The following is a 13,001-nucleotide window of genomic DNA, read 5'->3' on the forward strand; positions in this document are numbered from 1 at the left end:
CCGGTCATGAGGGTTTGTGGGGTGTCCGGTCATGAGGGTTTGTGGGGTGTAACCTGTAGATGTTGAAACCGTATTTCGCAAAAACATCAGCGCAAAAGGGAGGACTGAATCCCAAGTGGTGTTGTTCTGTTGGACCATTTTTCTGAGGGTGGCTTTTAGGGTCCGATTCATGCGCTCCACAATACCACTCGGCTGGAGGTGGTATGCAATGTGGAATTTTTGGGTAATGCCAAATATCGTGAGGACGTTCTTCATGACACGTCCTGTAAAATGGGAACCTTGGTCGGATTCAATGCTGCGGGGGAGTCCCCATCTCGTAAAGATGTGGTGGGTTAAGATCTTGACTGTGGTTTTTGCCGTGTTCGTTCTGGATGGGAATGTCTCTACCCATTTTGTAAACATATCTATCACAACGAGTACATACTTATAACCATTCCTGCAAGGGGGCAATGGTCCTATAAAATCAATCTGGAGGTTAGTCCAGGGGCCATTAACGTGGCGGATGTGACTAAGTTGAGCTTTCTTGGCGTATCTGTCCGGATTGTTCTGGGCACAGATGAGGCAATTCTCAACGTAGTGAGTTACGTCTTTTAAACTGGGCCACCAACAGAGCTGCCTGAGGTGGGCTGTAGTGGGATCAATTCCCTGATGTCCATGACCGTCATGGAACAAACAAATGAACTGATTCCTGTCCTGTTCAGGAACCACCTAAAGGGTGTCTTTTAACACCACACCGTCAGAGCATTTTTAAACCTATCATAGGGTGCTGGGAATCTTCCTTTTAAAATCTCCCTGAGATTGCTGTCCTGCTTCTGGGCCTGCACTAAATCCTCTATATCAGTCTGCGAGACCTGAACTGCATTCACTGATGCGCTCTTGGGGGGTGTCCAAACATATCCGTGCCTGGAACCTGCTTTTGCCAGTGCGTCGGCTTTTACATTTCCAGGGGGAAGGAACGATGGTGACTACGAACTTTAACTATTCCAAAAGTCCTGCCCTGTGCTTTTTCTAAAATGTGACGGAGCAATGGGACTGAGGGGAGGGGTTTTCCGTCTGCGGAAACAAATCCTCTTGCTTTCCACAGGGGTAAGAACTCTGTAAGGCTGTTGCAGACATAGAGGCTGTCCGAGTATATGTCTGCTGGGCTGGGGAAGGAATCTGGGTGATCTATCATGTACGCCACGGCTGCTAGTTCTGCCGCCTGCGCACCTAAGTGTCCTGGAAGTTTTATTGTGATTTCTTCTGGGGCGCGATCCCTGCGCGTCCTCGACATAAATGCAGCATCCTGTTATGCGCTTCCCTTCTAATATTGTGGAAGATCCATCCACATATATTCTTATGGGTTCGCACGTGTCTGTGTGCTTGGGGCTCTGGTTTCGACTACCTATCTTTCTGGGGGGTGTTTTCGCAATAAAGGGGCCTGTGTTGTGGTGCGGTGAGATGATTTCACATTCGTGGGAGGTGCCTGGGTACTGTAGGTTATCTGCTAAGAAAGTGTGGGTCTTGGTCCTTTTAACAGTGATGTCCCGTCCCTGCAAAAGAAGGGTCCACCTGGCTGCTCTTATTTGACTGACTGTACCGTCCTAAAGTCGTCCGTCCAGTAAAAGTTGGGTGGGGGGGTGTTCCGTCAGGATTGTGATGGGGTTCAGTCCGGTTATGTATGAAAAATATTGTACTGCCCAAAAAACCGAGCAGGTGCCTTTCACAGGCTGAAAATCCCTGCTCCACAGCATCTAAGACTCTGGAGGCATAAGCCACGGGCCTTAACTGTTCGTGCCGTTCCTGGAGGTGCGGTCTGTGCTTGTTACCTCTATCGCATAGGGGGAAAGCGGGTCTGGAACTTGTAGTGCGGGGGCTGCTATGAGGGCTCTTTTCAAAGAGTCCACAGCAACCGTATGCTGCGGAAGCCATTCCCAGGGGGCTCCTTTCTTTAGGAGGTCTGAGAGGGGTGCTGCCTTGCTGGCGAAACCGTCAATGTGGTTTCGGCAATAGCCAACCAGTCCTAAAAACGACCGGAGGGCTGAAACGTACTGGGGAAGGGGCAATTTGGCAATCGAGTCAATCCTTTTATGCTCGATCTCGCGTTTACCATGTGTGATAATTGTACCCAAATATATCACCTTGTTTTCCAAAATCTAGGCCTTTTGGGGGTTTACTTTACAACCAATTTTCTGTAGGAGTTCCAGGAATTCGGCCAGAAGCTCGATGTACTCTACCTTGGTGTCTGTCTGCAGTGATAGGTTGTCCACGTAGTGGACCAGACATTCGGGGCGAGAAAATTTTGACAACCCATTTGCCAGCTGTCGGTGGAAAATGGAGGGGGAGTTGTGGAATCCTTGTGGAAGGCATGTCCACGTGTACTGCTGATTTTTAAAAGTGAAGGCAAATTTGTATTGGCACGCCTTTGCCGATAGAATGGACCAGAATCTATTACTGATGTCCAAAACCGTAAAGTATCGTGAGTTGAGTCCCTGTTTGATGGGACTTGTGGTCTCGGGACTTGTGGCTACCGTGGGGGCTGCTGCGGGGGTGACTTTGTTGAGTTCCCGGTAATCGATGGTCAGTCGCCATGATCCATCGGGCTTTCTCACTGGCCAAATCGGGGCATTGTTAGTGGAGGCTACTGATCAGAGAACGCCCTGCTCTAATAAGCTGTCTAATAAGCGATTTCTCCCTCTGCCTCTTGGGGAAATCCGTATTGCTTTTGGGGTCTAGGGTCAGGTCCTGTGATTTGAACGGAACCAGTCATCCGGCCACAGTCGTGTTTGTGGATCGCGAATGCTGTCCTGTGCTTCTGCAGAACTGCCCTAACCTGCTTGTCTGTGCTAATTGTGGTCGGGTCAAACCAAAATTCGCCTACTGTGCTAATCTTGTTTGCATATTCTCCTATTGTGAGCGTTGCGGGGGCTCTTGCGGATTTTGCCATTTTCCAAACACATTGATTGACTGGATCGAAGGACAGATTGTGGGAATTCATAAAATCTATGCCTAAAATGTGTTCTGCTGTGTGGGGTAGATCGACTAAAACTATGGGGTGCTTGGTGGTGATGTTGCCGATTTGAATGGGTACAGGGGCTGTGATGTGTCCCTGCTGTGAGTGGCCTGTAAAGCCGCTGAGGATGATGGTGGCTATAGTGGGCCACGTGTCCTTTTGAAACATGGTGGAGGAATTGATTGTGGTGCGGGACCCTCCTGTGTCCTGGAGAAACTTGATGGGCTGTCCCCGTATCTTTGCTGCAGCTACTGGTCGGCCGGACCTATCCCAAAGGGTGTCGCAGACCCAATTGGGGGAGCCCGAACACCGTCAGTCCGTTCCCTTTAGGTCCGTGTGGTCTGAACGGGTGCTCACACTATGTATGGGCTCTGTCCTATTCTTATTCAGAGTGCCTGCCTGCTGGGCTCTCTGTGGCTTTCGTGGGGCATTGCATTCTCGTGCAAAATGTCCTAACTGTCCACAGTTGTAACACTCCTGTGGCTTTTGTGCGGGGCTGTTCTTGCCTTCATTTACCCATGCGGGGTTCTGGTGTGCCTTAACTGTATTTGTCTGCTTCTGCCTGCTGTTCTTCGGGATTTTTGTTCGTGGGTTTGTTTTGAACAGATTGCTCCCAGGTGCGGGACAATCTTTTTACAACCCATTTCTCATTATGAGCCTCCTCTGAGGGATCATAATTGGCACAAGCCTTTGGTCCTGTTTCTGTGGCATGGGAGATGAGGGTGTGGGTCCATTTGGCCATGCTGTCTGGGGACAAATGGGCACGGTCTAAGTCTCCCGAAAACTGCTGCGAAATGGATCCACAAGCGTCCAGCAAACACTGTGGGGTGCTCGGTTTTCTTTTGCCTGCGCTTATTGAGGCCTTCTACGGGGTCACCCCTGTTATACCCGATCGCGTCTAGGATCGCGGTATGCATTTCTGCAAGGGTGCCTCCTCCTACATTCTGTGGGTTGGGAAGGGCTGCAATGACTGAAGGGTCTAAACTCAAAACTGTGATCTTTACTTGCTCTCGCTCACCCAGGCCGTACGTGGTAGCCTGCTGTTTTACTCTGGCAAAGAAGTGGTGGGGGTCTGAGGTGGGGAGGAACGGTTTGATTTTATCGCACGCGTCCCGTAATTGGGTCACTGTTAAGAGGGTGGTGTACAGAAATTACGTGTCGTCCGATGTGGCTGTGCGGTGGGTGGTGACTGGGTTCATTGGAGCCTGAACTATATGCTCTGTGGGGGGTTGGGGCGTTTTTCTCTTCTGGGGCTTTCCCTGCGCACATGTTCCCTGAACGTATCTCTGCGCTGTCTCATTTAATTCTTCCCAATCAGGGCCGTCTTCCTCATCGAACTGGGATCCAAAGGTGCTCTGGAATCCTTTCTGAACGGAAAGCAAAGACTGCAGTTCTGCAATCTGCTTCCGGCACTTTGCGTGATCTAGTGAGCTTTGTCTGTGCTCCGTGGTGGTAGTATGGAGTGCTCTTAACACTGCCTTCAGGTCACTACACTGCCTCGACCTGCTTCTCTGTTTCTTCTCGTACCAGGACTGCACGTTGCGTGTCCTGATAGGCCTTTTCGTACTGGGATGGGAAGCTGCTTAGGTGCGCCAGACAAGACTGGTGTGCCCACTTGGCATCATCCACCTCTCCGTCTTTTGCTGCTAACTTCGTCCTTAATTCTAGGTTCTCTTTCTCTATCTCGCTCACATCGACCTTACTCATTCGATGTACTCCTCTTTCTTTACGGAGCGTCCGAACGACCTCCTCTGTGCCTCGCAATTGTGCCAAACAGGACATGATTGCCATCGGCTTGCGAGCTTTTCCCAAGCTTTTCTTATGGATTTCGCTCAGGTTCTCCCACCAAGTATGTCCTATACTCCCGGGACCTGTTTCCTCATTTTCACAGAATTCGTTCCAAAGGGGCCAGCCATCCTTTCCCTTTGAGGTACTTTCTGATTTCCTCTTCCCAAACGGGACACTGTCCTACTCTACTGCTGGTCGCTGCGACCACGTATTCTTCGGGGTTCATGAGGCTTTGCATTGCCTGCATTGACATCTTTCCTCTCTAAATGCTGCTCTTGAAATTTGGAACAAGGGGCATTAAGGCGGTGCTGTAATTATGGGTACGGCTTTCGCTATTTTCCGGAATACAAACTCCCGACAGTTTTTTGCAACAAAATCTATCAGTATTACCTTATCGCCCTGTTAGTTACGCATGCATTAACACACTTCCGAATTATGAGGATTGATCAGAACTGCTTGAACACTTGTGGTTTTTCTGTTCCCAATTGGATTTCTAATTCAAATTTTTGGGTTCTCCCGGAGTGGTCAAGCCACTTCTAGATCGGGTCCCGCCAGGATGTCGCCAGTAATATGTTGCTAACTTTTGGTTAGTTCAATTGGCTCTGTTTTATAACCTTTGCTCTAGAGTTGCCAGGTATCTTTATGATACCGCCACGAGGTTCAAGTAATGATCAATAACTCAACACACCAATTAGTAAGATTCAAATCAAAACACTTTTATTATACACAGTAAATTGCTACTCATGCATAAACTCTACTTTCTAGGCTATTTCTATAATTACCAGGCCTATACTTCGCTTCGGACTGGCCCACCAGGTCAGGGGAACAAATGGCCTTTCGTTCAGGTCCTGAATCTGCGGGATTTAAAAGCTGGTATGGACTGGTAGCTAGGAGCGCCTATCTCGTAGCGAGCGTTGACTTGAGACTTACTTTCTTGGAGGCAACAAGACAGGTCACTGTCAAGGGTTGGTTCAAGTTGCTGAGTGACCCTGTCAAAGAAGGACGATTAGAATTTGGGGGCTTTACTTTACAGTCCCCAGGGGCTTCCCGCCCTTCGGGGCGGAGCCCGTACCTGGTTCCAAGTGATTGGACTACTTTCTGATCACTTGGATCGATTTCTCCAATGCTGGAGCGGTTCCCTGATCGCTAGGCGGTCCCCAAGTGTCCGTTGGCCTTCCTTTGTCTTGGCTCCTGCTGGAGCCGAGGAGTCTGGCTTGGCTTTGTTTACCTTAACTGTTGCCATTGTACCTGGGAATCGCACATTACTATGTAGATGGCTGCTACATTACTATGCAGATGGCTGCTGGTTTAAGTGCTGTCTGGTTGTTTTGCAGGTTCCAATATACATGATTTCTGTATTTGCTTGTCTTTGCCTGTGTTGGCTGAATTTCCCTTCACCCTTTGCAGTTCTCCATTTAGGAGCAGCATTCAGGGGCTGGTTTAGCTCACAGGGCTAAATCGCTGGCTTTGAAAGCAGACCAAGGCAGGCCAGCAGCACGGTTTAATTCCCGTACCAGCCTGCCCGAACAGGCGCCGGAATGTGGCGACTAGGGGCTTTTCACAGTAAGTTCATTTGAAGCCTACTTGTGACAATGAGCGATTTTCATTTTCATTTTTTTCATTTTAAGTCTGGAAGTGGCCAACTCCAGTGGCTACACAAGGCACTGGGTGTAATTTTCCAATCTTCATTAGATCCAGAGGTGGTGCCAGAGGACTGAGAATTGCAAATGTTACACCTTTTTTCAAAAAAAGGGTACGGATAAGCCCAGCAACTACAGCCAGTCAGTTTAACCTTTCTGGGGAACATAGAACATAGAACATAGAAAATACAGCACAGAACAGGCCCTTCGGCCCACGATGTTGTGCCGAACCTTTGTCCTAGATTAATCATAGATTATCATTGAATTTACAGTGCAGAAGGAGGCCATTCGGCCCTTTGAGTCTGCACCGCCTCTTGGAAAGAGCACCCTACCCAAACTCAACACCTCCACCCAACACCAAGGGCAATTTGGACATTTATTTATCATTGGCCAATTCACCTAACCCGCACATCTTTGGACTGTGGGAGGAAACCGGAGCACGGGGAGGACGTGCAGACTCCGCACAGACAATGACCCAAGCCGGAATCGAACCTGGGACCATGGAGCTGTGAAGCAATTGTGCTATCCACAATGCTACCGTGCTGCCCTTAAGAACAAATAAATCTACACTATATCATTTTACCGTAATCCATGTACCTATCCAATAGCTGCTTGAAGGTCCCTAATGTTTCCGACTCAACTACTTCCACAGGCAGTGCATTCCATGCCCCCACTACTCTCTGGGTAAAGAACCTACCTCTGATATCCCTCCTATATCTTCCACCGTAAATTTATGTCCCCTTGTAATGGTGTGTTCCACCTGGGGAAAAAGTCTCTGACTGTCTACTCTATCTATTCCCCTGATCATCTTATAAACCTCTATCAAGTCGCCCTTCATCCTTCTCCGCTCTAATGAGAAAAGGCCTAGCACCCTCAACCTTTCCTCGTAAGACCTACTCTCCATTCCAGGCAACATCCTGGTAAATCTTCTTTGCACCTTTTCCAGAGCTTCCACATCCTTCCTAAAATGAGGCGACCAGAACTGTACACAGTACTCCAAATGTAGCCTTACCAAAGTTTTGTACAGCTGCATCATCACCTCACGGCTCTTAAATTCAATCCCTCTGTTAATGAACGCGAGCACACCATAGGCCTTCTTCACAGCTCTATCCACTTGAGTGGCAACTTTCAAAGATGTATGAACATAGACCCCAAGATCTCTCTGCTCCTCCACATTGCCAAGAACTCTACCGTTAGCCCTGTATTCCGCATTCATATTTGTCCTTCCAAAATGGATAACCTCACACTTTTCAGGGTTAAACTCCATCTGCCACTTCTCAGCCCAGCTCTGCATCCTATCTATGTCTCTTTGCAGCCGACAACAGCCCTCCTTACTATCCACAACTCCACCAATCTTTGTATCGTCTGCAAATTTACTGACCCACCCTTCAACTCCCTCATCCAAGTCATTAATGAAAATCACAAACAGCAGAGGACCCAGAACTGATCCCTGCGGTACGCCACTGGTAACTGGGATCCAGGCTGAATATTTGCCATCCACCACCACTCTCTGACTTCTATCGGTTAGCCAGTTTGCTATCCAACTGGCCAAATTTCCCACTATCCCATGCCTCCTTACTTTCTGCATAAGCCTACCATGGGGAACTTTATCGAATGCCTTACTAAAATCCATGTACACTACATCCACTGCTTTACCTTCATCCACATGCTTGGTCACCTCCTCAAAGAATTCAATAAGATTTGTTAGGCAAGACCTACCCCTCACAAATCCGTGCTGACTATCCCTAATCAAGCAGTGTCTTTCCAGATGCTCAGAAATCCTATCCTTCAGTACCCTTTCCATTACTTTGCCTACCACCGAAGTAAGACTAACTGGCCTGTAATTCCCAGGGTTATCCCTAGTTCCTTTTTTGAACAGGGGCACGACATTCGCCACTCTCCAATCCCCTGGTACCACCCCTGTTGACAGTGAGGATGAAAAGATAATTGCCAACGGCTCTGCAATTTCATCTCTTGCTTCCCATAGAATCCTTGGATATGTCCCGTCAGGCCCGGGGGACTTGTCTATCCTCAAGTTTTTCAAAATGCCCAACACATCTTCCTTCCTCACAAGTATTTCCTCGAGCTTACCAATCTGTTTCACACTGTCCTCTCCAACAATATCGCCCCTCTCATTTGTAAATACAGAAGAAAAGTACTCATTCAAGACCTCTCCTATCTCTTCAGACTCAATACACAATCTCCCGCTACTGTCCTTGATTGGACCTACCCTCGCTCTAGTCATTCTCATATTTCTCACATATGTGTAAAAGGCCTTGGGGTTTTCCTTGATCCTACCCGCCAAAGATTGTTCATGCCCTCTCTTAGCTCTCCTAATCCCTTTCTTCAGTTCCCTCCTGGCTATCTTGTATCCCTCCAATGCCCTGTCTGAACCTTGTTTCCTCAGCCTTACATAAGTCACCTTTTTCCTCTTAACAAGACATTCAACCTCTCTTGTCAACCATGGTTCCCTCACTCGACCATCTCTTCCCTGCCTGACAGGGACATACATATCAAGGACACGTAGCACCTGTTCCTTGAACAAGTTCCACATTTCACTTGTGTCCTTCCCTGCCAGCCTATGTTCCCAATTTATGCACTTCAATTCTTGTCTGACAACATCGTATTTACCCTTCCCCCAATTGTAAACCTTGCCCTGTTGCACGTACCTATCCCTCTCCATTCCTAAAGTGAAAGTCACAGAATTGTGGTCACTATCTCCAAAATGCTCCCCCACTAACAAATCTATCACTTGCCCTGGTTCATTACCAAGTACTAAATCCAATATTGCCCCTCCTCTGGTCGGACAATCTACATACTGTGTTAGAAAAGCTTCCTGGACACACTGCACAAACACCACCCCATCCAAACTATTTGATCTAAAGAGTTTCCACTCAATATTTGGGAAGTTAAAGTCACCCATGACTACTACCCTGTGACTTCTGCACCTTTCCAAAATCTGTTTCCCAATCTGTTCCTCCACATCTCTGCTACTATTGGGGGGCCTATAGAAAACTCTTAACAAGGTGACTCCTTTCCTATTTCTGACTTCAACCCATACTACCTCAATAGGGTGATACTCCTCGAACTGCCTTTCTGCAGCTGTTATACTATCTCTAATTAATAATGCCACCCCCCCACCTCTTTTACCACCCTCCCTAATCTTATTGAAACATCTATAACCAAGGTCCTCCAACAACCATTTCTGCCCCTCTTCTATCCAAGTTTCCGTGATGGCCACCACATCGTAGTCCCAAGTACCGATCCATGCCTTAAGTTCACCCACCTTATTCCTGATGCTTCTTGCGTTGAAGTATACACACTTCAACCCATCTCCGTGCCTGCAAATACTCTCCTTTGCCAGTGTTCCCTTCCCCATTGCCTCATTACACGCTTTGGCGTCCTGAATATCGGCTACCTTAGTTGCTGGACTACAAATCCGGTTCCCATTCCCCTGCCAAATTAGTTTAAACCCTCCCGAAGAGTACTAGCAAACCTCCCTCCCAGGATATTGGTGCCCCTCTGGTTCAGATGCAACCCGTCCTGCTTGTACAGGTCCCACCTTCCCCAGAATGCGCTCCAATTATCCAAATACCTGATGCCCTCCCTCCTACACCATTCCTGCAGCCACGTGTTCAACTGCACTCTCTCCCTATTCCTAGCCTCGCTATCACGTGGCACCGGCAACAAACCAGAGATGACAACTCTGTCTGTCCTGGCTTTCAACTTCCAGCCTAACTCCCTAAACTTGTTTATTACCTCCACACCCCTTTTCCTACCTATGTCGTTGGTACCAATGTGCACCACGACTTCTGGCTGCTCCCCCTCCCCCTTAAGGATCCTGAAGACACGATCCGAGACATCCCTGGCCCTGGCACCCGGGAGGCAACATACCTTCCGGGAGTCTCGCTCGCGACCACAGAATCTCCTATCTATTCCCCTAACCATTGAATCTCCTACAACTATTGCTTTTCTATTCTCCCCCCTTCCCTTCTGAGCCCCAGAGCCAGACTCCGTGCCAGAGACCTGACCGCTAGGGCCTTCCCCCGGTAGGTCATCCCCCCCAACAGCATCCAAAACGGTATACTTGTTTTGAAGGGGAACGGCCACGAGGGATCCCTGCACTGTCTGCCTGTTTGTTTTTTTCCCCCTGACTGTAACCCAGCTATTCTTGTCCTGTACCTTGGGTGTGGTTACCTCCCTGTAACTCTTCTCAATCACCCCCTCTGCCTCCCGGATGATCCGAAGTTCATCCAGCTTCAGCTCCAGTTCCCTAACACGGTCTTTGAGGAGCTGAAGTTGGGTGCACTTCCCGCAGGTATAGTCAGTGGGGACACCGGTGGTATCCCTCACCACCCACATCCTACAGGAGGAGCATGTAACTGGCCTAGCCTCCATCCCCTCTTACCTTACAGAATATAGTTGCTATGTGGACTAACTAGATCTCCGCCCTCCGACTTTGCTCCCAGTCAGCTACACTTCCTGTAAACTCCTGGCTCTCTTCGCACTCTTTGCGGAAATGTCGGAAACAAAATGAAAGGAGCACCTTACTCCCTCCTCACCTAACTCCCTCGGTCACCAAACTCTCACTATCGCACTCAAAAAGCACCAAATTCAGCACTCAGAAGCTTTTAGAAATGTTAATTTGGGACATAATTAAGTAACTTGGGCAAATGTGTGTTAATGAAACAAAGGCAGAAGTACAAATTTGTTACGGGGCAATCATGTTTTAACAGGTTGAGTTTTTTGGTGCAGAAACAGAGAAGATGGGTGTGGATAATGTTATTTATTGATTAGATGTATATGAACTTCCAAAAGGCATTTGAAATTGCCACAAGACAGGCTTGTGAGTAAAGTTGGAGCTCGTGGAATAGAATGAGAGTAATAGCATGGATGTGAAATTGACAGTGACAGGAAACAGTGGTGGTAGTGGTGAACCATCGTTTTTCAGACTAGAGAAAGATTTATAGTAGGGTTTCCCTGGGGTTTGTTTCAGGGCCCCTGCTTTTCTTGCTATATATTATTAACCTAGTCTTGGGCACAATTTCAAAATTCTTTGATGACACAAACTTGGAAGTAGTTGTGAACTTTGAGGGGGGTTCATGATAAATTTCAAAAGGACACAGGTTGATGGAATGGGTCAACAAATGTCAGATTAAATTTAATGCAGAGAAATATCAAGTGGTGCATTTTGATAAGAATGAGGAGAGGCAATATAAAATAAAGGGGACAATTCTAAAGGGGTTGCAGAGCAGATAAACCTGGGGCAAAATTCATTGAAGATGCCAGGGCAGGTTAAGAGAGGAGTTCAACAACCATGCACGATCTTGGGCTTTATAAATAGGAGCATAGGGTACAAAAGCAAGGAAGTTGTGAAAAACCTGTATAAAACATTGGTTCAGCCTCAACTGAAGTATGGTGCCCAATTCTGAGCACCACACTGAAAGATGTGAAGGTATGAGAGAGGGTGTGAAAAAGATTGACTTGACTGGTTCCAGTAATGACAAATTTCAGGTCCATGGATGGAAGGCTGGAACCGTTCTTGGAGAAGATTGAGGAGAAATTTGATAAAGGCATTCAAAATCATGAAGGGTCTGGACCGAATAGGTCGGGAGAAATTGTTTCCATTGGTGGACAGATTGAGAACAAGAAGGCACTAATTTTGTGATGAGTAAAAAAAGCAATGGTGACAAGAGGAAAAATTACTCTGGAGTGCACGGCCTGAGACTGCGGTGGAGGGAGATTCAATTGTGGATTCCAAAGAGAATTGGATAATTATTTGAAGGGAGCAAATTCAGGGCTATGGACCAAAGACGAGAAGTGGGGCTAGTTGAGTTGCAATTGCAGAGGGCTGACCGGCCGAAAGGCTGTCCCTGGTACTGTAACCATTCCATGATTCTACATTTTGTTCTGTTTTACTTTAGGATATGTGACTAAGGATGATTTACCCATTGCTCTAGCAAATAGGTTTTCAAACTGCCGTTTAATGGACCTGACTTGTCCAGAATTTGCTGGGATCGTAACACATGGTACATGCAACCTCCGAACTAAATCAGATTAAGCAAATGAGTTCCTTAAACTCAGTCTTCGAGTACCACCCCTGCTAAACTGATCAGTTTACTGAGTTCTATAATTTACTATTCAGTCAACTACCTGGCAGTGTTTCTTATCAGAGAGCTTACAATTCCTGAACACACCTGTCTTTTCTGTGTCTGTCACTGGATCACTATTACTTGGCAGCAGAAGGTTTTTTTTTCTACTTTGTGTTTTTCTTCCTGCAATCATTAAACGTTTAACCCATCTGTTTTACTTCAGAGGTTGTAAAACCTCATTAAAAATAGTGTATATAAATAAACCCACAAGATCTGACATTTTAGTAAGGACTCTATCCAGACTCCCATGCACCAAGGCACACAAACAACCTAAATGAAACTGAAACCATTTTACCTGAATACACAAGTATATATATATATATATATATTCAACTTAAAAATCGTGCATTGTTCAGAACACGTGCTATGTAATATGTAATACAAATTTTGAATTTTCAATTCTTTCAAAACTCTACACAGTGCGTTCTT

General features: G+C 47.1%; 1 protein-coding gene across 1 annotated transcript in view; it reads left to right on the plus strand.

Annotated features, from left to right (window-relative positions):
- Positions 1-13,001, plus strand: part of LOC140427387 (uncharacterized) — a 190,144-nt gene that overhangs the window by 69,129 nt on the left and 108,014 nt on the right. The gene's annotated exons all lie outside the window — the stretch shown is intronic.

Source organism: Scyliorhinus torazame, chromosome 7, assembly GCF_047496885.1.
Source record: "Scyliorhinus torazame isolate Kashiwa2021f chromosome 7, sScyTor2.1, whole genome shotgun sequence".
Classification (NCBI taxonomy): domain Eukaryota; kingdom Metazoa; phylum Chordata; class Chondrichthyes; order Carcharhiniformes; family Scyliorhinidae; genus Scyliorhinus; species Scyliorhinus torazame.